Consider the following 25742-nt stretch of genomic DNA (forward strand, 5'->3'; position numbering starts at 1 on the left):
CCCAGCATGCGATGGACTGGGTCTGGGCCAATCTCTCGCAATTTGGCAAATGCTCACTTGACTCTGTTCATGTTTTTCAGCTCCAAGAGTCAGGGCTCCCTTGTTAGGCTGGACTGAGCAAATATTTGATCCTGATACTGGGTCATCAAAAGTTTGAATGCAAGATGGCCACAGAGAGAAACTAGATGAAGGTCCATTCTGTGCGGGTCCATTCTGTGCAGATGGGGAGGCCGAGAGCCGCGGACACGTTGATGATAGCAGGAAGTCAGAGACCGACTCGCGGGGTCAGAACCCTGGCTCCGCCACTTCCTGGCTGTATAACTTCCAGACGGCGCTGGTGCCTCTCTGTGCCTGCCTGCACTTTGCGCTTCCTCTTCTGGAAGACTGGAGTCATGGCCAGAGGTCGTTTCGATGATTAAACGTGCCAGCGACTGGGGCCTGAGCTTTGGAAAATGGAAAAACCCTAGCGAGATGAGAGTGGCCGCCGTTGAACTTGAACCGGTTTCCCCAACTCTAGGAAAACATATCTATCATAAAAAGTGTAGTCATCAGAATGCCGTGCTCCTGAGAGGCAGATGCCATTGTCACGGGCTCCCGGACTTGACGTCCTTCCTGCCTGGCCGGAGAGGGCAGGGCACGATCTTCTCTCCCCTGGGGTCTACTGTCCCTCAGCCCAGGGCTGGACAGGGTCTCACGGGCTGTCGGTCTGGAGCAAGAGCGTCAGGCAGGCCATTTCTATTCAGCCCCAGAGCCTCCTTGATGCGAGGGAAGGTGGGGAGGATGCAAAAAGGAGGAAAAATCAACTCTAGGTCAGCAGGGCAGCTGGTCCGGGGCCCAGTCGGGGGGAACCTCTCTGGAAAGGGCTCCCACCCTGCCGGCTCTCCCACAATGCACCAGGTGCCTTCCACTGATAAGACCAGGCTGAGCAGCCTTGAGGCGCGTGACAGGAATAGGCGAGAGATGTGTCTATTCTTGAGGGCCGCGAGAGCAAACTCGGGCTCGATGAAGAGCAGGCCGATAAGACAGAAGCAGTCAAGGCCTAGGGTGTGTTTTTTTTGGGGGGGGGGTTTGTTGTGGTGGGGGTGGTGGTTTCGTCTCGTGTTCCTTTCTTACTAAGGGAGAGAGAACAGGTGGCCCCCCACCAGCCAGGGATGGATGAAATCCGAGCACGTTTATGGAAGACACCCAGAACGAGTCCTCGGGGTGCCTGTGTGGCTCAGTCAGTTAGGCGTCCAACTCTTGACTTCGGCTCAGGTCATGATCTCACCGTTCGTGAGTTCGAGCCCCGCGTCAGGTTCTGTGCTGGCGGTGCAGAGCCTGCTTGGGATTCTTCCTCTCTCTCCCTCCCTCTCTCTCTCTCAAAATAAATAAATAAATATTTTTTTTAAAAATGAAAAACATAAGAACAAGCCCAACACTGAAATCCCAAAGGTGCTTTCTTGCCTGGTGTGACATTGTGAGAAATTTTTGTTTCTTCTTTACCTTTTGCTGAGTTTTCCAGATTTTTTTTTTTTTTGCCACGATGAAACATTGTGTTTATCATCAGGAAAAAAAAAATTAGTTGTTTTTGAATGTACGTGTTGGGTGTCATTTCATACTGGCTCCTAAGCATGGTCCCAGGAGAGGGAGACTGCATGTTTTCTGTGACATTCTCCTGATGTGATGCCGTTCATCAGAAGATGCATGGGAAGAGGGTTGTGTGCCCCCTCACCCCAACCTGCTGCTGGGGGAAATGTTCTGGAAAACTGTTCCAGAAAACCGCTTGCCACTTTCTTATACAGTTTACACGTAACATATGACCCAGCAATTCCACTTCTGGGTATTTATTATAGAAAAGTGAGGGACGCCAGGATGGCTCAGTCGGTTACGCATCTGACTTTGACTCATGTCATGATCTTGAAGGTCGTGAGTTGGAGCCCTGCGATGAACTCTGTGCTGACAGCTCAGAGCCTGGAGCCTGATTGGGATTCTGTGTCTCTGCCTCTCTCTGTCCCTCCCCTGCTTGCTCTCTCTCTCTCTCTCTCTCTCTCAAAAATGAACATTAAAAAAGAAAAAAATTATTTTATAGAGAAGTGAAAACTTATCTTTACATAAACACCTGTATGTGGATACAAAGCATCTTTGTTCATCACCTCAAACAGGAACTAACTTGACCTTCATTGGGTGAACGGTTCAGCAAACGACGGCATGCCCATACAAAGGAATACTATTCAACAACGAAAAGGAGCAGACTATATAGATACACGCATTACCTTGGATGGATCTTGCGAGCATTGTGCCAAGCGAGAAAAAAAGCCAATCCTGAAAGTTTGTGTGCTATACGATTCATCTTGACATGAACGTTCAAATATGAAGAAGAGAATGCTGTATATAAAAATTCTCTGTATGGAAACCAATTTGACAATAAATTTCATATATTGAAAAAAAATAAAAAATAAAAATAAATAAAAATAAAAAAAATAAAAATAAATAAAAATTCTCAAAGTGACACAGGTATAGATCAGATCGGTGGCTGCTGGGCATTAGGATTGTGGTGGGGTGTGACTATTTCGGGTTGAGGGAAGGAGTTTCTTTGCAGTGATGGAGCAGCCTGTATCTTGTTCATGGTGACGGTCCCTCAAATCCACACGTGTGGCAGAATTTCACAGAACTGGACACAAAAGAAAAATAAGTACACGTAAAACCAGTGAAATCCACACTAGGTCATGTTCGAGTTAATAGTATTGTACTATTGTCGACTTTCTGGCTTTGGCCATCTTTATTATGGCTATGTAGGATATTATCGTTGGGGGAAGCGAACACAGGAACACTTGTTACTATTTCCACAAGTCCTCGTGAACTATCCACTGTTCCTTTTTTTTTTTTTTAGTTTTTTTTAGTGTTTATTCATTTTTGAGAGACAGAGAGAGACAGAGTGTGAGTGGGGGAGGGGCAGAGACAGAGAGAGACTTAGAATCTGAAGCAGGCTCCAGGCTCTGAGCAGTCAGCACAGAGCCCGATGTGGGACTCGAACCTACGAACCGTGAAATCGTGACCTGAGCCAAAGTCAGACACTTAACCAACTGAGCCACGCAGGTGCCCTGCATTAACTGTTTAACATAAAACAGTATTCTTCCTTTTTTCAGGTGGCCGGGAAGATGGTGGACATTCGCACTGAGCAGGCCAACCAAGGCAGCCAACCACCCTTCACAATAAGAAGAGGGTCCTGCTTGGAGAAACTGGCAAGGAGAAGCTGCAAAATATACAGAAACACGGGTCTGGGCTTCCAGATGCCCAAGGAAGCCACTGAGGGCGCTTACGTTGGCAAGAAATACCCCTTTTCTGGTCATGTCTCCATCCAAGGGTGGATTCTCGTCTGGGGTGGTGACAACGACACAGACACAGAGGACCATTGTCATCCACCAAGACGGCCTCGCTACCTCCAAAAGTGCAACCGCTTCAAGAAAAGCCACAAGAACGTGTCTGCGCACTGTCCCCCTGCTTCGGGGATGTCCGGGTTGGCGACATGGTCACAGCGGGCTAGTGGCAGCCCTTGAGTAAGACTGAGTGCGTCGACGTACTCAAAGTCACACAGGCTGCTGGCCCCAAGAAGCCACTCCCGAAGTTCTGAGACGAGATGTCTGCTCACAGCCCCGGAGAAAATAAAGTTATTTTTCCCCTAAAAAAAGAAAATGAAGTAAAATAAAATAAAACACTATTAAAAACAAAAATTAAAAAAAAATTAAAAATCTATGTCTCGATGGCCCTAGAGGCGGTGGAGGATTATTCCAATGAACCATAAGATGTGGTTCATCGTCCCACTGAACCATCCACAAAGCCACCATTAGTGATTAGCAGCTCAAGCACCAGGGGGTCCTGGAAGTCTCACCGACAAGAGCTAGTCATTGCTACCCCCATCGTAAACCATAAGAATAAAATAGAATCCAACATCTCTCTTAAGATAATGTCAATAGCAGAATTGCCCAGGGGTTAAGAGTATGGCGTCAGGATCCAGGAAAATCTGGGTTGATGCAGGCGAATCGACCACACTGTGTGGCCTCAGGCAAGTTTATGTTCCTTGCTTCTCCGAAGGACTTAATATTAATATAAAAATGAGGTGACTCAGGATCCTTTCAGATTTGAGCGACAGAAATCCCACACAAGCAGCTTGAGAGACAGGGAATGTAGCGGCTCACAGAACTGTAACGTTCAAGGAGTCTCTAGCTGCAGGAATGGCTGGATCTAGATGCTCAGAGGGTGCTCTCAGGACTGTCTTATCACTACTCTGAGTTCCTTGTGTTTGTTTCATTGTTAGACAAGACCTTACCTCATGGTAACAAACGTAGTGCCAATAGCTCCAAGCCTCTCTCCTCTTAGCTCAGCAATCGTCATTGAAAAGAACATCCCTTTCTCAATAGTTACATCTAAAGTCCTGCAATTAAGCCTTATCTCTGGTGTATATCACATTCTCACCCCCGTCAGTCAGTGACACCAGAGGCATGGAATACACTGATTGGTCAGACCCGAACCGTGGCCAGATTCCTTCTCTTCCAAGCAAGCCGAGAACACGGGGATACAGAACATGTCAGAAGCACACAGTGACTTATTTTTTTTTCTGGAAGAAAATCAATGTATCTTTAGCAGATAGAAGGAGGAATGGAAGCCAGGCTGGTAAAACCAACAGATGTCCAGCAGAGAGGAAAATAGCATCATTATAAGGATAAAATATTACATGAGACAGCTCATGCAAACCACGTGGAAGGTGGCAGGTGTTTATGAGGAGATTAACAAAGAGGTTTTCTTTGTGCCACTGGTCACCGTCGCTGATGAGAAGAATCAGGTACGTTGGAGAATCCAGCCGGCTTCGCCATGTACACAGGTTATAGCTGCATTTCAGGCTGGTCCCTCAGCAGCGCCCGGCTGCTTTTTCTTCCTGAGCGCTCCGCAACCCCAAGCCTCCTTCCATCCGGTCCCCATTTGAGGTTTTGTCTTCCCTACCAGACTGACTGCCTTCAGAGAGTCTGATTCCTTCTCTGCTCTAAAAGTCAGACCCAGTCAGCATGACTGGCGCGGTGCCACGCACAGTGCTAGACGTTCTTCATTGCAATTGTTGCCCCAACCCGGGACGGATGGCAGATGGCCTTGCTCCATTTGGCAGGTGAGCAAACTGAGTTTCAGAGGGAGCCGCGCATAGTTTGCAAGTGGCACAGCCGGGTGGATCTCAAACCCAAAGGCTCCAAATGCCTTTTGCTTCCGAAGAAAGCCCCCCAGGGTCTCCAAGATTTCACCAGTGAAACTCACCTGGCAAAGCTGACCTAAGCCTGGAGCTTCCCTGCACCTGCTCCCCAGAATTCCTCATTCCTGTCCTAATGGGGCTCCTGTTTCTCTCTTTTTACGAGGCTGATCTGCTGGAGGCCTGGGCTTTAATATCGCCGTGAGCCAAGCTGAGGTGAAGCGGTTAGCAGCTCCATTCACACCGGCCCAGGAATAGCATTTGATCCTGGGCACCACGCTAGGGCAGGGGGACCCATTTCACTGGGGCTGGGGAACCCTGGTGCGTGCCTAAGACATTATTAAAGTAAAGTATGTCGGTTCTGCCCGGCCAGCCGGTGGAATGCAAATCAGGAAACGTCTTTTTGGTGACCGGATTCGGGGTTGGGGCCGAGGAAGTCCCCACATCTCCCAAGCTAAGCGCACATGTTCTCCTTCCACTCAGTTTCTCTCCTTTCAACTCATACGCACAGGTGCACACAGGCACGCACATCCACATACGTGCATGCCCGTGGGCTATTTTCTTCCTCTTAATTAAAGTGATATAAAAAAAAAAAGCTCCTTTTGTTTATCTTCATCTTTTCCATCTTTTTCCTGGGAAGGTTGGTTGCTGGCGGCTTATTCTGTGTGCATGCGCACACGTGTGTGCGTGGGTGTGTGTGTGTGTGCGTGCGTGGGTGCGTTTCCTGGTCATTATTTTTCCCAGCTGCATCTCCACAATGAGTACAAATTCAACCGCGTTTGGAAAATAAATAGTGCCAGCATCACATTTGTTAAAAGCGGAGCCCGTGGTCGAGATCAGCCTGGCTGTTGGGTACCTTGCTTCGTTCTTGGGAGACACAGAATAATTCACCCGGCCGGGTTCTCGGGCTAATCTAGGAGCAGAGTGAGCGTTCCATGGCCCCCACAACGCACAGATTTCCTGGGTGTCTTTGTTTCCCGGTGCGATTAAGGTTGGACACCCAGAAGGGGTGACGTGTTTAGCTCCAACCACCGTGCTTGGTGACTTCTGATTGTTTCAAGAAAATTTCAAGAGCTGGGATGTACTGAGGGCCTACTATATGCCAACGACTGTGTGATCCCTATCTACACCAGATCCCCTTTTCCAGGTAGATTCACCCACGACCACATATAAAATCAGCTATCCAAGGAGCTCTTGGTAATAACAGGAATAATAATAGCTAACATTTATTTGCAAGCTCTCTTCTAGGCAGTATGCAAATCATTACAGAGTATTAATATTTTGGAGATTAATATTGCATAGTATTAATGTTTTTGTCTTAATGAGAAGTATTTTGAACACAGAGACAAGAACACAGAAAATACAACAAACACCGGCTTTTAATAATCTTAACCTAATACTGTACTTCCTCCAGATCACCTCCTTCTGGAATAAGACATTACCGATAGAGCTGAGTCCCCTGCATGCACCCAGATTCCAGTTTTGTCCCCAAACCTCCCCCCAGGAGCCTAAATTTGGAGTTTATTATGGCAATAGATGTTTTTGAATGTTTATTACATGATTATGCATCCATAAACGTTACATCTTGTTGTTCATGCAGATTTTTAAGTTTCTCCTAATGGTATCTAGCTGAACACATTCTGTATCTTGCTGTTTTCTTCCCACTGTGCATAGATGATCAATTTAGTCCTCACGACGGGCTCAGGGGGCTGGCGCCATTTTACAGATGAGAAGATTGAGGCACAGAGGGGATAAAACACTTGTACTCACATGTCTTAAAGCTAAGCAGGTGTCTAAACAGGGACTGAGCAGCTTTCCTATTGAGTACACACCCAAAAGAAACGAGCATTTGGGGGGATACTAAAGACACGCAGAAGAATTTTCATGAAATCTTTATGCGTACGAGCTAAAAATTAGAAACATCCCATAAGCCCATCAACAGGAGAATGGATAAACACACTGCAGTGAAGTCATGTGACGCACCATTACACGGCAGTGAGAAGGGATGGGCTACCAGCTCCCAACAGCATAGACGCGCCTCCTAGATGCAACACTGAATGAAAGAAACCAGACAGGGGCGCCCGGGTGGCTCAGTCGGGCAAGCGGCCAACTCTTGACCTCGGCTCAGGTCGTGATCTCATGGTTTATGTGTTCGTCCCCACGTTGGGCTCTGTGCTGACAGTGCAGAACATGCTTGGGATTCTCTCTCTCCCTCTCTCTCTGCCCTCCCCTGCCCATGCTTGCTCTCTCTCTCTCTCTCAAAATAAATAGATAGGGGTGCCCGGCGGCTCAGTTGGTTAAGCATCTGACTCTTAGTTTCCGTTCAGGTCATGATCTCACAGTTCACGAGTTCAAGCCCTGCGTTGGGTTCTGCACTGAAAGCCCGGAGCCTGCTTGGGATTTCTCTCTCCCTCTGTCTATGTCCTCCCTGGCTTGCCCTCGTTCTCTCTCTGTCTTTCAAAAATAAATAAATACATAATAATTTAAAAATAAACATATATGTAAAGAGACTCACAGAAAGGGAGCCTACTGTGTGTCCCCATCTATACAGAAGTTCAAAAACAGATGATACTAGGGGTCAGAGCAGGGATTACCTCTGGGGCAGAAGGCAGGATTGACTGGGAGGGCCATGGTGGGTGCTTCTGGGCTGTTGGAAGCGTTCCGCACCCTGATCTGCTGGCGGTCACACGAGGGTATGCCTTTGTAAAACGTCTTGCTTTGCGTGTAGATTTATGCATAGTATCACGTGTGTTCCACACCTCCACGATGATGATGATAAATCGCGCGTGTGGAGTCACACAGACATCATCCGTGGCAGAGCCCGTTTGAACCCAGACATTCTGCGTCTGTGCCCTTGACCATTACTCTGGGAATATTTATGAAGGGAACGTGGAGAAGCCGATAGAGTTCCCTGCTCAAGTTCACGCACTGGCCAGGCAGAAAGGGTACGATGGGAACCTAGTTCTGTCTGACTCTCACATCCGTGCCTCTTTTCTTTGCCCCGGACCACTCCCAGGCACAGAGTCGGGGCTTTCTGGGCACTCTGGGCTCCGTCGGGGTGTTGAAGGCTGAGTATTGCACTCTGAGTCCGTTTCTAGAGCATGTTCACGTCCAGGCTCGCATTTTCTCATTGCCTGAAGCCTGTGGGGCACACGCAGGAGAGGTGGCTGCACTCATGACACCCATTTCACAGATGGTGAAACGGAGGCCCAGTCACGCCCTCCAGATGACCAGATCCGCCGTACCTGTGGGGTCCCCGTGCACAGCGCCTGAAGCCTGAAGTCAAGCAACTCACATTCAGCTGAGAATCCCAGCTGGGGGCCCAGACCAGCCATCACGGTCTTCTCATCTGCCGAGTGGGCATCACACTCTGGCCTCCGCGGGGTTAATTGCGAGTATTAAAATGAAGAAGGGTCTGTAAAGGGCGTAGCACTGTGCTTGGCCCGTCTCTCTTTCCCTGACTTCTTTGCTCCCCTTGCGATTCCTGTTTCCTTGTTCATTGCTTGGAGAACATGTTGACCTCTGAGCTTTCTTGCAGCCTTAAGATTCTATGATTTATGGCATCTTATGCAAATGTCGATTAAGCACTCAGCTCTGCACACCGCAGAGAAAAAGGAGGGGGGATGGGCTGGTGTGGTCCCTAATTCCAAATGGGTAACAATAATGTTGGCAGGGAAGGGACAAGGGGCACGTCAGCTGTCCCCTGCCTCTCTCAAAACACCCTGGGGCCACGATTCTCTCCTGCACCCCTGCTCATGCAGGATTTGGAAGGACTGGTGCAGTCTGCCTTGGGGTGGCCTTGCACAGGGGACCTGGGCTTTGGAGAGTCGTCCCCCGGAGACGGTCACTCCTTTGTAGCTGGCCTTTACTGAATGTCCTACTCCATATAGGCCTATAAAACCAAGAGAAGAAACAAAGCCTTCACCGCACAAAGCTACATAAAAATAACCTGAAAATGGGCATCCATAAACGCGGGGCTGGTAATTATTCGGATCTAGTTAACCATGCAACAAAATGGAATAAACGCAGCCCCATTAACCTTATTTTAAAAGCACTCTTCGGTGATTCATGTTTATTACGCTGTTAACATTTAAAAGAGTGGACGCCCACCACCGTTCCTGCTCTGGAACCCGGTACAGAAGAAATCACACGCTCTGTAAGAAGGCAGAGTAGGTCCAGCGAAATTCATTTCTCTTTTGTCAGCCCCTGCCCAAAGAGACCTCGCTGGTCCTTCACTGCTTTACAAGCATTTACAAGCATTTACTGAGCACCTGCTATGTCTCGGGCATGTGGCGAAGTGCTGGGGATACAGCAGTGAGCGAAACGACAAGCCACCCAGGGAGCTGAAGGTCCGATGGGGCGAGACCAGACTGGGGGGGTTGAGGGGAAGCAATCACTTCTACTGTGACCCAGGTCCCTGTCCAAAATCCCCCTGCAGGCAACTTCAGAACTATAAAGCCCGATACTCATCACCCTTTTATTTCCTGGCTTTTCGCATTTGTCGACACTAGCTGCCCGAGCCTGCTAATCCGTGACGGCTGCAAAATGCTGATTTTCTAACTACGTTATGTCTTTGCATTTATTAATTGGCCACCCACTGTAGAAAGGAGCTGTGCCTTCTCTACTCCGTATCTATCTATTGATTATCAGAATGGATTCCCGTTTAGTCAGTGGCCTGTAATCCATTACTAAGGTCAGAAAAAAAAATGATGGGAAACTGTTGGGGATGAAATAAACAGGCGTCTGCGGGAAACTCAAGAAACGTGACATCTAAAGGCAATGCGTGAATTGAGTTTAGTGTGTGTGAGATTGTTCTTGTTCTCAGGATGTACTCACTGAACTATTTAACAGTTGGGTGACCAACCATGCCAGTTCACTCCTGGCTCTGAGAGGCTTCCCAGGGTGTGGGATCATAGCACCAGAGCTAGGAAAATCTAAGGCAAACTAGGACAATTGGTCACTCCAGAGAGGTGCGTCAGGACTGCAACTTACTTCAAATGGTCCAGGAAAAAAAATATATATATATGCACACACACACACACACACACACACACACATAGAGAGAGAGAGAGTTCTATATATAGTTCTATGTATATAGAACTATGTATATATATAGTATATAGTTATAGGATACATATCGCATATCTATCATATATATATCCACCTAATCTACTACCTGTCTACTATCTGGTGTATCTATAATGTATGTTGTGATATCACAGTGTACATCTACCTAATGTACCATGTATCTATCTATCCACACAAACTCACGAACTGTGAGATCATGACCTGAGCCGAAGTCGGACGCTCAACCAACTGAGCCACCCAGGTGTCCTTTTCTTTTATAAAAGGTGAGGTGATGGGGCGTCTGGGTGGCTCAGTCGGTTAAGCATCCGACTCTTGGTTTTGGCTCAGGTCACGATCTCACGGTTCATGAGCTCAAGCCCCACAGTGGGCTCTGTGCTGACAGAGTGGAGCCTGCTTGGGATTCTCTCCCTCTTTCTCTGCCCCTCCCTGCACTCTCTCTCTCTCTCTCTCTCTCTCAAACTAAGTAAGTAAACATTTAAAAACGAAAAAGAAATAAATAAATAAATAAAAGGCAAGGTGTTTATGGGCATAAACTCAGGCTCAGTTTAAGCATCTCCCAAGAGAAGAAACTAGAACATTCTTGGGAAGGGAAGCGGAGAGCAAAGGTTGCCATGTAGGCGAATCTAGAAATATATATAAGCAACAAGGACAGGAAGTCTTTAACGGAAGGATACTTAGAATTCATAAATCCGCAGATGCTCAAATGCTCACTTCTTTCTGTCTGTAGAATCACACATGTACATGTCAGGAAAAATTAACTAGCCAGTCCCCACTCCCAGACACATTCAAACACGTGGGGGAAAATAATTGGGCAGAGGTGGCTAAAATGCGATCGTTTTACAGTCACCACGAACCAAACAGAAAGTGATCCAGACTGTATTTTATAGTAGCCACTCATCCAGGTGAGGAGAGAAGATCTTCGAAAGAAGGATGCAGAATGAGGAAACCAGTCTGTAGCCACTTCTCAAGGCAAGAACTGATTCGGGAGAAATTCTTATTTGGTGTTCATACGGTCAGATATATGGTTGGGGGGCGGGGCTTGGACCTCTGTGGAGATGTCATATGCCATTTTGCCGTCTCAGGGGGAAACCCAGCCACGCGTGATGAAGATAACACCCATCACACTCACCCGCGTCCAGTCTCAGTTCACATCACTAACAGGGGCTCGTGCAGAAACCCCGGGTCTCCCGAGAGGCATCCCAGGGAGAGGAAAACGCTCCCGCTGGCCAGCTGCAGTCATGAGAGGTTAGCTTGAACTCATTCCGCCTGTAGAACCAATGCCCTGCCTATGAGATACAGGGGAGAGGGGAGCGAGCCAAATGACACCAGGAGGAAACCGCCAGACCGACCCAGAAGGACACACATTCTTCAGAGCCAGCTTGGAAGAGGCATGAAGGAGCAAAAAAGGGTTTTGAATATAGACTGCTTATTAGGACACAGGAATGTGGGGATCGCTAACTGAAGATGCAGGTGACAAAGCCTGGATACGTCGGATGATTTCACGTTGGTAAAAAATAAATGGACAAGTGGATGACAGATGAACAGACACATACGTACACACACACACACACACGTGCATACATACGTACCTACATACTAAGGCATTAACAATGGCAATCTCTGGGACGTAGGAACACATTGTTTCTGTTTTCTTTGGTTTTTGCTTATCTTTAGTCTCTACTCCTGATGATGCCTATTTACTGTTTTTTTAATGTTTTATTTGTTTGTGAGACAGGGAGTGGGAGCAGGGAAGAAGCAGAGAAAGAGGGGGACAGAGGATCCACAGCAGGCTCCACGCAGACGGCAGTGAGCCTGACGCGGAGCTCGAACTCACGAACCGTGAGATCACGACCTGATCCGAAGTTGGATGTTCAACGGGCTGAGCCACCCAGGTGCCTCGATTTACTGTTTTTGTAATAGAACACGTGTGCAGATGTGCTGGTGACATTTAATTCCAGGCATCTGCGGGTGGCCATTTAATCATTCATTCATTGATCCATTCACTCATTCATCCAGACAGGTAGCTTCAATTAGCTATGATGTCATAGGCCTAAGGATGGAATTAATGCACGAAGATAAATGACTCCATTTCTGCCCTTAAGGTGGGCCTGTTTGGGTCAGGGACGCAGATATGGGGTCATGAAGTTGATACTTGCCCAAGGATATGATGAGCATGGAAGCAGAGAGGAGTACCGGTTACGAGAGAATGATACCCAATCCATGGATGCCAGGAAGGGACGTTTGGGTGGGGACAGGGCTGGGAGATGACCCTGCAAGGCTTAACCCCACCTACACCTCACTCTCCTAGGTCAGTTACTCTGACCTTCTTTGAATATTCTTTCTGACCTCAGGACCTTTGTACATGCTGTTTTTCTGCCCCAAATACTCAGACTCGTCTCTAAATACACACACACACACACACACACACACACACACACACACACACATTTTACTTCTACCAATTTTACACCTAATCATCCTCCACATCTCAAACTTATCACTTTCTTTGGGATTCACTCCTTGACCTTCCCTCCAGGCTAAGCCTCTTGTCATTTATCCCCACAGGACCTGTCCTTCACTTTCTTAGCATTTTGTGTAGTAGTCTTTTCAAATCCATTTAATTTTCATACTTCACTGCTCAAAGTCATGAAGACGATTCCATGCTTCATTCATTTCCACAGCCCTACATGTTAGGATAGAGCCTAACACAGAGCTATTGCTCAAGAAATATTAGCCACCTTGGCTGGCTCAGTTGGTTGGGCCTCCCACTTCAGCTCAGGTCATGATCTCATGGCTCATGGGTTCGAGCCCCGTGTCGGGCTCTGTGCTGACAGCTCGGAGCCTGGAGCCTGCTTGGGATTCTGTGTCTCCCTCTCTCTCTGCCCCTCCCCTGCTCACGCTCTGTCTCTCTCTGTCTCAAAAATAAATAAACATTAAAAAAAAATTTTTAAGACTTATTAGCCCCCTAAATGAATGAATGATTGTTTGAACAGTTTGATTCTGGAAAAATCCTTACTCAAGTTTTTCTTTCTTTAATTCTGATTAAAACAGGGATTATAGAAACCGTTAGCAATTATTAAAGACTAGCTGTATGCCTAGAGCATTGCCAGCAATTACACATGCATTATCTTGGCCAATACCACCAGCACACCGGGTTAAGTAGTCGTAATTGACGCATTTTGCAGAGGAGAAAATGAAGGAGCTTATAAAAGTCTCAATTTCTAATGAACGAGCTGGTTTTTTGCAACTCAGTTCACCTCTCCGAATCTCAGTTTGCAGAAGGTTCAGTGGCCCATGCCCGCAACACAAAACCCAGCCCATCTCTTAGACGTCCGTGTCTATGGAACAAAAAAATGCCAGCAACACTTCACGGCTGCTAAGTCAGTTATTTCTGCCTGGTACCTAGCAAGCATCAGTAAACCCTTGGATGGGGGCTCCCCGGGCTTGTAATTTTCAAAGCGGGATCCCTGGCGGACGTCCATGCTTTGAAGTTCCATGGAGAGAGAACCATGAATCACCCCCAAAGATTCCAGGACACAGGCAAGTTGGCTTCGCCCCGTCCAGCCCCGTTGTGCAGGGAGACGCTGGACACAGCCACCAGGTCAGCCATCCCAGCCGTCGCCGGTGCCTGGCGCAGAAGGGCCCTCCTGCCGACCTCGCTGAAAAGATCAGTAAATTCAGCAGCCAGTGAGTCTGGCTTTCCCACTCGCTGCCCCTAAATCTCTGTCGGAGTGGCAGAACTCTGGCCCAGCTGCCCCGTCTGGGCCCGTTCGCTCCATCTCAGAGGAGACTGGTGCCAGGGACCTCCCAGGGGTTGGCGGGGACTTTAATTGTCCCGCCCAGCGGCTGCCTCGGGAGCAGCTTCTCCTCTGCTGCCTGACTCAGCTCTGCTCAGACACAGGCTGCGAGCACCAGGGGGCCTGGAGGGGACCCCAAAGTTCCACACTCGCTACGTTGTCTTGGCTGGCCTGACTCAGGTTTCCAGGTCGGCCGGTCGGGGTAACCTTCCAGATGTCCAGCTTTCCCTGGGGCCTCGGGGAACGGGTTTCCAAAGGAGCCGACAGGGCATTCGGGTGGTCCTGGGTCGAAACTAGGGCCAGGATGCCTTGGACAGGTCCCTTCATCCTCCAGGCTCGGTTTCCTTGTCTTTACATCCGGATAACACCGATGTCCCCTGGCCAGGGTGTTCTGAGTGATAAAATGACTCATGAATTCTTGCCGTAATAAGTAGTGAGTGCCTACTGTATACCGCACACAGCGATGACACATCTGATATGCACCACCTTATGCTCAGAACCAAGATGGAAAGCCAGGGTTTTTTACCCCTCGTTATTGAAAAGTCACAGCAAAAACTCAGAGAGGTAGAGTAACCTGGCCAAGGTCACACAGCAGAAGGCCTATCTGACCCCAGAGGCTGAGAGTTTTCCGTGCTGTGAAACCCCTAAGCCAGGCTCCCAGCCGCAGCCTGTTGTCCTCCCTCCCCAGGAGCACAGTAGGCTGGGCACCATTCCATGTGTGAGAATCACGAAGGTGATAGTTCCCACTTATTGAGACCTGGCCACATGTCACATGCGGCTACATGGATGCCTTCCTTTACATACTCTACTCATGGTTCTGTTTTGATCATTTTAAGCTGACCTGGACCAAAATAGGAAGCATTTTCAAAACAGACAAAAGACTCTGATCCACGGTCCGTAGGGGGCCGTAGCAGGGTCGGCACATGAGGCCCTGAGGTGATCAGGTTGGTCTGCTCTGAATATGGCTCCAGCTGCTGAGACGAAAACAGATGACAGAAAGAGAGAGAGAGAGCGAGAGAGAGCCTGGAGGCAGGAAGGCCAGTGTGGAGGCTGGAGCAAGAGGAAAAGAGGGAGGCCGAACGCAACCCTCTGTTCCTCCTCACCTCCCAGGCCCCCCTAGCGACACCGCAGCCCCTGGCACCCCCTCTTCCACCAACCAGCTTGTCCCGGCTCAGGTCCCCTCAGGTCCCCAGGCCTAGAGCATTCTGCTCAAGGTGGCTTAGGAGAAACTCTGTTCATCCATTCATTCATTCATCCATCCATCCATCCATTCAGAAACCAGTTATCGTGTGCCACTGAGTGCACAGCATAGAACGAGACATCCTCAAGGCCAAGCTAAGAATCAGAAACGTGGGGCTCGAGTCCTCCTTCTACCCCGAACCTGTACAAATCCTACCTTTCTAGGTCTCCAGGTCCCGTTCTGTAAAACGGAGATCATGTTCATGCCGCCGTGGTTTGGGAGCTACAACGAGACATGGCGGAAGCTGCTGGTGTATGCTCGGCTCTCGGGGACTTTCAGGACTTACCATCCTGAAGAGGCGTAGGACCTGGCACTTGGGGTGGGGGGAGCGTGGGCCCGGGGAGACAGAGCTGTGGGTCTAAGTCTGGGATGACTCTGCTCCTGGGAATATTAGGAGACGTTTTTGTTTTTCACAGCTCTGGGTGTGGTGGGGGGTGCTCCTGGCATCTAGTGGGTAGAGGCCAGAGATGCCCTAAACAGCCTACAATGCTCAGCACAGCCCCCTCCACAAAGGATAGCCTGGTCCTAAGTGCCCAGAAGCCCTGGACCAATGCACTATTTCCCACTCTGGGCCGTGAAGAAGGGCCCAGGTCCCAGCACTCGGCCTGCCTGTACAGGGAGCATCCTCAGCCCCAGGGATGCTGACAGCTGAGTGACCGCTCTCTCTGGGCAGAGGGCGGCGGTGCCCCCATCTCTGAACAGACTCCCCACCCTACTGTACCATCCCTGGGTGTTCACTTCCCTGGCCCACGCCAGCCCGGACAGGAGCAATCAGGGCACAGTGCCGGCCGCTCTGCCTGAGGCTGGGTACCCACGTGGACCGTACTAATCCAACCCTCTATTGCGGTGATCGCAGCCCTCTCCTGCTCCTTCCCCCCCCCCCCACCTTGCTAGGATCTGCTGGGGTGGCTGAGCCTGCAGAAATGTTCCGCACAACTCTGGGAAGCTGCCCCAAGCAGCTGTGTGATGGCCTCCTTGTCCTCCCAATAAGGGCTGTTGGGGGCCAGGCTATGGCTCCTTGGGGAGTCACGTGAGTGAGGATAGGGTGATTGGGCTCTTACAGAGGAGGAGGGGCCCGGATAGAATCTCTCTGTCCGTTCAGAGTTAACGCATCCCGGCCTCCGCCAGGCACTGGGGGCTCATGACAGAGCCCAGGGTCGTGATGACCTTTCTCCTTTAACTCTCCTGTCACTTGGACAGAGCCAAGGACACACAACTGGTCCCCAATTGGTGCACAACACCCTTTCTCGCACACCCTGAAAACTAAGCCTGCCTGAGGCCGCCTCCTGAGGTGGGACAAGTGGGGGGAGCACCTAGTACACAGTACTAGCCAGGCATACAGTAGGTGCTCAATAAATACCTACTCAGCGAATGGGAGAATGCACATACGGCGTGTCAGGAGACCCAATATTTAAACTCAGCTTTGCACCTGCCTTGCCACGTGGCGGTGAGTAAGCCACTTTCCATCTCCGGACCTTAAGCACACTGGTCTGTAAAACGTGGCTTATCCTTCAACGCTGAACAAATCCTGAAAGGAAGACAAGAGCCTTTGGAATGGGATGGGGAGGGGCTGGAGCTGAGATATCTTGGTGAAATCCACCATGAAGCCACATTTGTCATTTCTGGCACAACGGCTCTGTTACCATCAACTCCAGGAAGGCAATGGCAAGCCAGGTCTATCACTTGTATTAGCTACCTATTGCTGCGTAACAAATTACCCCAACAGAAACCAGCCCGCCTTCGTTACCTCGCAGTTTCTGAGGGCCGGGACTCTGGGAGGGGCTTCATTGGGGGGTTCTGGCTCAGGGCCTCTCCTAAGGTTGTGAGACAGTGAGGTCACCATTTGTTTTCCTGATGAGGGACCAGAGAGATCTCCCCACTGGGAACAGATGGAGTCCGGTTTCATCCTGAGGAGCGACGGTCCCTGGGGCTGACTACACTGCTTCCCTCGGAGCCAATTGTGAAAAAAGAAGGGGCACTTGGACCAGGTTCCTGTGGGTTACTCTAGCACCAGAGAAAAGCGCAGAATCTTCCAGTGAGGGAGGGCCCTGGAAAGGACTTCACGAAGGAAGCTCAACGTTTGCACAGCGCTTTCCCACTCATGTGCCTTTCAACCCCGACACAAGGAGTGTATCGTTGTCCCCAGTTTACAGGTGATAGAGCTGAGACTCGGCCAGCGGGTTGGCATGACCAGGATCTCTCAGTTCCCAAGTAGCCCCCACCCCTCCGTGTGCCCCAGCTTCCTTATGATGCCCGACTCACATCGGGCCACTTCCCAAAGAGTTCTCCATCCAGGGGTCCTTCCTGCACTCTATGGGATAGCCTCACTGATCAATCCCAGCCCCAACTCAGGCCCTCAAGGTATTCCTTAAACTCCTTTGGGCATGCAGTCACTTGACTACGTAAGTATGTATATGTGCATGTATGTGCATGTGTGTGTGTGTGTGTGTGTGTGTGTGTGTGTGTATACACATGACACAGGGGACCTTTCCCAGTGTCGAAGATGGGCTTAGCCAGGATTCTATTTGTTCGTCCGCTGAGACCATTTTGTTACATGCCTGCATGACTGGGGACTTACAAATCAAGGAGAGGGCGTGAGTATATGGAGGACGAGAAGGGGTGTCCCGTTGGTGGTCCCATCACTATCTCTCCTGAGAAGTCTTAATCCCCTAATCACTTTTCTTAATCTCATAACAATCTTTCCAGCACTGGCTACATCCGTCTTATCTCTGTTAAGCATTTTGGTGAACTTAGAGCTTCTTGTCACTTAGGGATTTTTTGCTTCTGCTTAAGGCATCTGCTCTTACGTATTCTCTCTCTCTCTCCCTTTCTCTTCCCCCCCCCCCACCTTCCTTCTTCCCTCCCTCCAGCTATGCTGTTAGAATCCAAAAACCCTTCAGAGCAAGGAGGAACCTTTGAGGCCACCCAGCAGACACTTCTGATTTTACTGCTCGGAAAGTCAGGGCTCTGAGATGTTACTGACCTCACTGGAGGGCACGCCACAGGTACAGATGAGTACACACAAGCCCACGGCAAATGACAGGCACCTTGTAGGTGTGAGCACTGAACCAGCATCATCCTTGTTCTGCACAAACGCCACTCAGGTGGGTTCTGCCATTAGGTCCATTTGCAAGATGAGGAAACTGAGGCAGAAGAAAGGAAAGCACGGGGCTCCAGACACAGTATGTGACAGGTGCAGCTGGGAGATTGGAACCCAGGCAGCCAGACCTCAGGGCAAGAGTTTCCAACCACCAATGCTGATCCGTCTAGAGGCAGTGGGCTGGTGCACAAATGGGGGCAAAGCAGATGACTTTTCAAATGAAATAAAGGGTTGAGGGCTTTAGTTTTTAAAATTTGTTTATTTATTTTGAGAGAGAGAGACACAGAGAGAGAGCCCAACGGGGGAGGGGCAGAGAGAGACAGAGAGAGAATCCCAAGCAGGCTCCGTGCTGTCAGCACGGAGCCCAATGCGGGGCTCAGGCTCACAAACTGTGAGATCATGACCTGAGCTGAAATCAGGAGTCAGACACGTAACCGACAGAGCCACCCAGGCACCCCAAGCATTGAGGACTTGGTGGCCGTTGCCCCTCTCTTGGGCTGGGAGCTCTGAGCCCCTGGATGGAATTCTCACAGCTCAACACAGGGTCTTCTTATCTAGCAGAGCCAGTGACAGTGACCTCTGCCCCTGATCTTCAGCAGGGTGCAGTGGGACCGGCGGGCGTCCCACAACCGGAGCCAGCCCTGGCTGTCCTCCCAGCTCACAGCAGCTGCTGCCACCACTCCACTCCTATTGAGGTGACAATTCCTTCATTTCTCAACTGGAAAGAGGTGTCTCCAAATAGCCATCAGCTCCAGAGGGCTTTCTGGAAATGAAATACAATGTGGGAAGCCAAGATGAAAAGCTCGTAAAAGGAAGCCGCTGGGGAAAGCAGGGTTTGGAACGGAAGGGCGCCCAGATGCCCGTCTCCCCATCCCCTCTCGAGGCTCCAGAAGCAACCGGGGAGGGTGGGGGGCGGGGCTCAGACACTCAGCTTCAAGGCTACCAAAGAGGTATCCCTGGGTGTCTCCCAAATCTGATCTTCTGTGAGCTGAGAAACATCCCCTGTCCTCCTCCGTGCCCCGTGTGAGAGTCCCCCCAGGGGACTGCTCTCAAACTCTTCCAGAAACGGCAGAGGCACAAACATGGGACCTTGCAGCACTCCCTTTCTTCCTGACTCCAGGTGCCTCTCCCTCACCTCCCAGCACCTCTGTTCTCTCCCGCCCGCCTCCTCCCCTCTTTGTCTGCCTGACAAGTAGCTGGTGAGGCCCAAGATGGAAAAGCAACCAGCGAACTTAGAAAATAAACACACCCCAGCCGGCTTTATTAATCTCCTGAAATATGCTCTCCCACTGCTGCAAAGCCGAAAGGGCTCATGTTTCCCCCTAGATCGTAAAAAAAAAAAAAAAAAAAAAAAAAGGTAGAAATGTTTACAAGGATGACTGGGGAAAAGTGCAGTAGATCTTTCTGGTAATGTACAAGGTGATGCAGTAATTGCTATGGAAACTAGTCATTATAATTCAATAAAATGAGAGGAGGGGGGAAGTTAAGTTCATTGTGTTACCTCTGACTCTGTAGTCACGTTCTTTACATACATTAGCATAAAATCAAGTTCCCACTTTTCTTCTCCGGGTTTTTGCCAGCTCTGCCTTCACAAAAGGGTGTGTAAGGTTCAGTACGGATGACGCCTTAAAAAGGAGAAGAAAATTCACTTTGCAAGAAATCTCTCTTTTTTTTTTTTTTTTGCCTCCCCTCCACCCCCTTGTCCCCCCAGCCCGGGTAAAATATTGAATGTTTCTGCATAATGTTGTGTGCAGCTCGTGCAAAAGGACTTTCGCCCCGTGCATTGAGGAGTAACCTTATCTCTCCACGGGCTCTGAGGTGGTGGAAAGGGACACCTGCTTTCAGGAGAGATGCAACTTGACGCGTAAATAGAAAGCTACGCAGTCAGGTGACCTATCGCACGTGAGAAGTCAGAGCGTCTTGGGGAAACGTCGGAGGGAGCAGGTTGCCGTGAGACCTCAGGGGGTGCTGCGGCTGGGGATGGGGGTGGGGGTGGGGGACGCACCTCCCCACAGGAACACCCCCGCCTGGTTCCCTCTGGGTGCCGTCCTAACCTATCTGGAAAGTGGATCTGAAGACCAGGCAGTGGAGGTCCCTCGAGCGAGTGGTGGGAACCCCCACAAGCCGAAGGCAGGAAGCCCGTATAGCTCAGAGACCTATTTCTGGCAAACGGAGATAAGGGAGCACTTCTAAGTGACTGATGCTCGGGCAAGCGTGCTGGAGACTGCTGAGTATTAAGATAAAGACCGTTACCCCTCTTTCCCTTACCCGAAGCTTGCAAAACCTCTGCGTCACTGGAAGCCCAGAGACAGGGGACCAGAGTCAAAAGGACGTAACCTCTTGGCCAGTCGCTTCGTCTCTTCGAGCCTCCGCAACTGTACAAGCTGATTAACTATGGTCTCTGGGCTCCAAACCCTCTCTTTTATTCTCTGCCTTTGGGGGGCAGAGGGCTGGGATTCTGTGCAAGGCATTTCTGCTTTGCTCCCAGGTCAGTGTTGGCCTCTGCCCATAGGGGGCGCTGAGGGCAGGTTAGTTCTCAGCAGCGGGGCTCCTCACCCTGGCAGTGACAGGTGGGCCGGGTGCAGCTCTCCCTGCCGGTGCTAAACCGGCCTCTTCAGCCTTAAGTCTGTGCCCAAGTTGTGCACAGATCCGCCCCCACCCCGAGCTCTGGCGCAGCAGCAGAATTCTGGTCCCTCTTCCCAGCTTGGTGTGTTGTTTGTGGGGGGGGGGGCGGGTTGGGGGGGGGTCCCCCCAGCTTCTCCACTTGCTCCTTCAACTCAGGGATGACAACTGCGTCCCACAGTCACTGCCTCTGTGCTTCCTCGTGCCCCCTGTTTGCCTTCCCAGTTTGCCCACGCCACAGCGACGCATCCCCTGTGCTAAATTCTCTCCGTGAGAATACCTGCTAGAGTTTCTGTTTTCTTACTCTGGGTGTCGCCCTTTCTAATCCCGCCTCCACTTGGTAGCTAGAAGGATCTGTGGGACTAAGGGTTTGATCAGGATACTGCCAGGAAGGGGGGAGCTAGCCTTTGGGCTGACAAAACCCCTCGCCTCCCCACAACAGACATCCTCTGCCAATCACGTTTCTCCTGAGCATTGACGCACCCTCAGAATCCTTCTTAACACCATGTTTCGGGACAGCACTGCTCATGGCTCAGAACCCGCAGGTGAAATGGAACCTGTTCTCCAAACTTGCCCCGGAATGTGACTTCCATCTGTGGGATAGGACCCATAAGAACTATTCATTAATTTATTTCATGTTCTTTTTTCAATTTGAGATCGGGGTGGGGTGGGGGGAGCACCAAGCCTGACGGTGTAGGGAGGCAGAGGGAGAGAGAGAGAATCTGAAGCAAGCTCCATGCTAAGCACAGAGTCGGATGCGGGGCTTGATCCTTCGACCCTGGGATCATGACCTGAGCCAAAATCAAGATGCTCAACTGACTGAGCCTCCCAGGTGCCCCAATTTACCTCATATTTATTGCGTGTTTATTACTGTACCGTCTTGCCATGTAGTATCTTCAAAAAGAAAAGTTTGTGCGGTCTCCCATAAGGATAAATTTATATTTGTTTTTGTCCCCCCAAAGCCCACCTTGCATACTCGGATTCGCGTAATACCTAGAGGAATTCTTTAACTGAGACTCAGCGAAGTCGCCACCACAAAGAATTCTTTGAGAATGACTGAATCCTCTCGCTGGAAGGAGAAGTTACTGACAGTCAGCATAATTACACACAACAAACCCTGAGTGGCACAGAGTAGAATTCTGATATTGAATTGCTAATTATGTCCACATTAAGGCATTGATGGATATCTTTCTCTGACCGTGACTAAGAGTCACAGACACCATTTGGGGTCACCTGGACTCTTTTTTTAAAGTTTATTTATTTATTTTGAGAGAGAGAGTACAGGCAGGGGAGGGGCAAAGAGAGGGGGTGGGGGAGAGAGAAGCCTAAGCAGGTTCCATGCTGTCAGCACAGAGCCTGATGCGGGGCTTGAACCCATGAACCATGAGATCATGACCTGAGCTGAAACCAAGAGTCAAATGCTTAACCCACTGAGCCACCCGTGACCCAAGGACTCTTTTTCCCAAGTTCTGAATGTAGCAATGTCTGAAGACATGTTTGATTATCAAAATTAGGCATGAAGTGCTGTTAGCATCTCATGGTTGGAGACCAGGGACCCAGGGATATTTCTCAATATGCCACAATTCACAGGACAGTCCTCTACAAGAATTATCTGACTCCAAACGTCAGTCGTGTTGAGGGTAAGGACTTCTACTTTTGACTCATGTTTTCTGTGCTGGCTGTGGCAACCTGGTGTCAGAATCCCCTTTTTTTTACTTGCGGAGAAATTTCCCTGTTTGCACATGTCATTGCCAAAAGTTGGCACCAAGTATTGAGATCTTTGCAATGACATTGGTGATGAGACTTGTTCCCCCCAATGCATTGTGCAAGATGTCCTCCCAGGACCCCGAAGTGGCTCCTTTCAATCTCCCTTTGGCCCCATCACCTTCTCTGTCTCCAGCCTGGCACTCTGTCCCTAGCCAGCTGCTTCTGTGGCCCATCCATGCCAGGTCTAAAGGCATTGGGAAGAGTCACCTCCAAGTTAAGATAAAAATGAAAGCCTATCTCCCATTGGTCTGACTCATGGACACCACAACATTCCCAGTGCTATGCTAATGAGCTTCCCTCTTCCAGCTGAAGGGGCTCGAATCCTCCCATGCCCCAGATCATTCCATCCGCATTCCTCGTCCTGAGGTCAAACTGCCTTTAATCTAATCAGTCCTTATGTTCATCGCAGGTTCTCACTCATTAAATGCGACTCGACAAGGGATGTGTTCAGGGCTTTGATGGCTCTCCTAAAGGTGCTGAAGAGATACACAATTCCTGCAGGGTGTCTCTTCACTCCCACTGTTTATATATTGGCTTGGTTGGAGGGGATATACACACCTCCACATCCCCATCTTGGCAGCATTGATTTCCTCAGGAAAATGAAGGGATGGTGACCTCAGATTAAACGGTCCAGGAAGAATCCCAGCCCCCACTTCCCCGACCTTGTGCAATCAGACCACCTCATGTGTTAACTGTTGGCCGGCTTCTCTCTGGCCTTAAAGAGATGGTAAGTACCGGACCATGGAACCATGAGCAATTAGCACAAGGGAGCCACAGCATCCTAGCCTCCCTCCTTCATAGTATTGCCCTTTCCAAGAAGTGAGTCAACTCGAATCATGACATTTTATGATCAGAGAATCTTTTGCAACAAAGAGTTGGAATTTTGGAAGGACGGAACACCAGAACTGCGATGGGAGGGACGGGAAGGGGGAGATCTTAGAATTGTAAACTATTTGGATGGTAAAGCCTCAGAATTTCATAATTTGTAGGTTTGTTTTCAAATTTTGTAGCCTCCAACCAAAGCGTCTTGGAATTACTGAAATCGAGGACCATGGAAGCCGAAAGCTTAAGGGAGCCTCAGGGCCCCGAGCTCATTTTCAGGGCTTGAGCTACTCTGGATTCTCTGTCCCACCCCTTCCACCAATAAAGCTAATTGTTTTTCCACATATAGTGCCCCCCACAGAGGGGACATTGTCTTCAAATCCACGACAAGGAGGGGGTTTTGCTTGCCCAGGGAAGGGGCCAAAGACAGAGTTCCCAGAAATTAGGCAGATAATGTAGGTGAGGCAATTGGTAGATGCAATATCTACCCATTGAAGGATCTTTGCCAAGTAGATATAGGAGCTCATCATTACCAGAGCATGTCTGGGATGCTAGAAGTCTGGTTTTGGGGTTTTTTTTTTGAGAGAGAGACAGATAGCCAGCTGAGGAGGAGCAGAGAGAGAGAGGGAGACACAGAATCTGAAGCAGGCTCCAGGCTCCAAGCTGTTAGCACAGAGCCCAATGTGGGGCTCGAACTCACGAACTGTGAGATCATGACCTGAGCCAAAGTCAGATGCTTAACCAACGGAGCCACCCAGGCACCCCTGGAAATCTGTTTTAAGGTAGAAATCTCGAGGTTCTTTTTCAATACGAGTAACTAATTCTAATTTCTTTTTTTTTTAATTTTTATTTATTTTTGAGAGAGAGAGAAGGCCTGAGTGAGCAGAGGAGGGGAAGAGAGAGAGAATTCCAAGCAAGCTCCAAGCTGTCAGCACAAAGCCCATCGTGAGGCTCTATCTTGCGAACCATGAGATAGTGACCTGAGTCAAAACCAAGAGTCAGATGCTTCATCAACTGAGCCACCCAGGTGCCCCGGCAACGGATTCAAATTCCAAATGGGGTGCAGGCTGCCACTGTGTAGAAATACCAATCAAAAATGCTCTGGGAGCCACTTTTGGCCGGCAGGCCCCTGGTTTCCTGTAGTAGGAGGCAGGAAGGAATCCTAGTCCTGCACCGTAGTTTAGGAGCACAGGTTCTGCAGCCAGAGCACACAGGTAAGATTCTTGTTTTGCCACTTACTGGCTGTGCTACCTTGGCCTCTGTGCCTCATTTCCCCATCTGCAAAATGGGAAGTTTATAAAATTACCTGTTTTATGAGGTCACGGGGAGGTCTAAATGAGCTAGAATATGCAAAGTCTTTAGTAAGCATGCATTTGTAAGCATCTCTAAAGAACTTACAAACAGTGCCTGATCCAGGTAAGCAGTAGATAAACATTAGCTGTTATTCTCACTGTTTTGCAGATCCTCATTTTTTAAAGTTTTTTTTTTAATATTTATTTTTGAGAGAGAGAGCATGAGCAGGGGAGGGGCAGAGACAGAGGGAGACACAGAATCGGAAGCAGGCTCCAGGCTCTGAGCCATCAGCACAGAGCCCGATGCAGGGCTTGAACCCACGAACTGTAAGACCGTGACCTGAGCCAAAGTCTGATGCTTAGCCGACTGAGCCACACAGGTGCCCCAAGATCCTTATGTTTTAAAACTTAGGCTGTCCCCAGCAGTCTTGCTGGAGGGGAGGAGGCAGGCAGAGGGGCCAGAATTAGTATTTCCATTCTGCAGATGAAGGAACAGAGGCATAGAAGGGTCTTCCACTTGCCCAAGGCCACAGAGCAAAACACATGGCAGGATCTGGCTCAGGACCCAGCTCTCTGACTCTGTCTCCCTCTCCTCCCAGACTCTGTCTGCTGTCAGAGCCCACGGCCTGACCTGCCCATGGACGCCACTCCCTCCCATCCATCCATCCAGCCAGCGAGCAACTCTGCCACATTGCCAGATGTCCCGTGCCGCACTCCAGACGCAAAATGACAATGAGGTGCCTTTTTTTTCCTAAAGAAAGAGAGAGAGAGAGAGAGAGAGAGACAGGAGAAGAGGGTGGGA

The 25742-nt window shown here is 49.7% G+C and overlaps 1 long non-coding RNA gene and 1 pseudogene across 1 annotated transcript; one reads left to right on the plus strand and one right to left on the minus strand.

Moving 5' to 3' along the window:
• The first annotated feature begins 3137 nt into the window (after positions 1–3137).
• On the plus strand, positions 3138–3610 carry LOC122204099 (annotated as a pseudogene).
• Positions 3611–19121: 15511 nt separating this feature from the next.
• Positions 19122–20932, minus strand: LOC122202980. Its single transcript, XR_006195003.1, has 3 exons — positions 20706–20932; positions 19939–20062; positions 19122–19200 (listed from the first exon to the last, which is right to left on the minus strand). It is a non-coding gene; the product is annotated as an uncharacterized LOC122202980 (long non-coding RNA).
• Between the last annotated feature and the right edge of the window lie 4810 nt (positions 20933–25742).

Source organism: Panthera leo, chromosome D3, assembly GCF_018350215.1.
Source record: "Panthera leo isolate Ple1 chromosome D3, P.leo_Ple1_pat1.1, whole genome shotgun sequence".
NCBI classification, from domain to species: Eukaryota; Metazoa; Chordata; class Mammalia; order Carnivora; family Felidae; genus Panthera; species Panthera leo.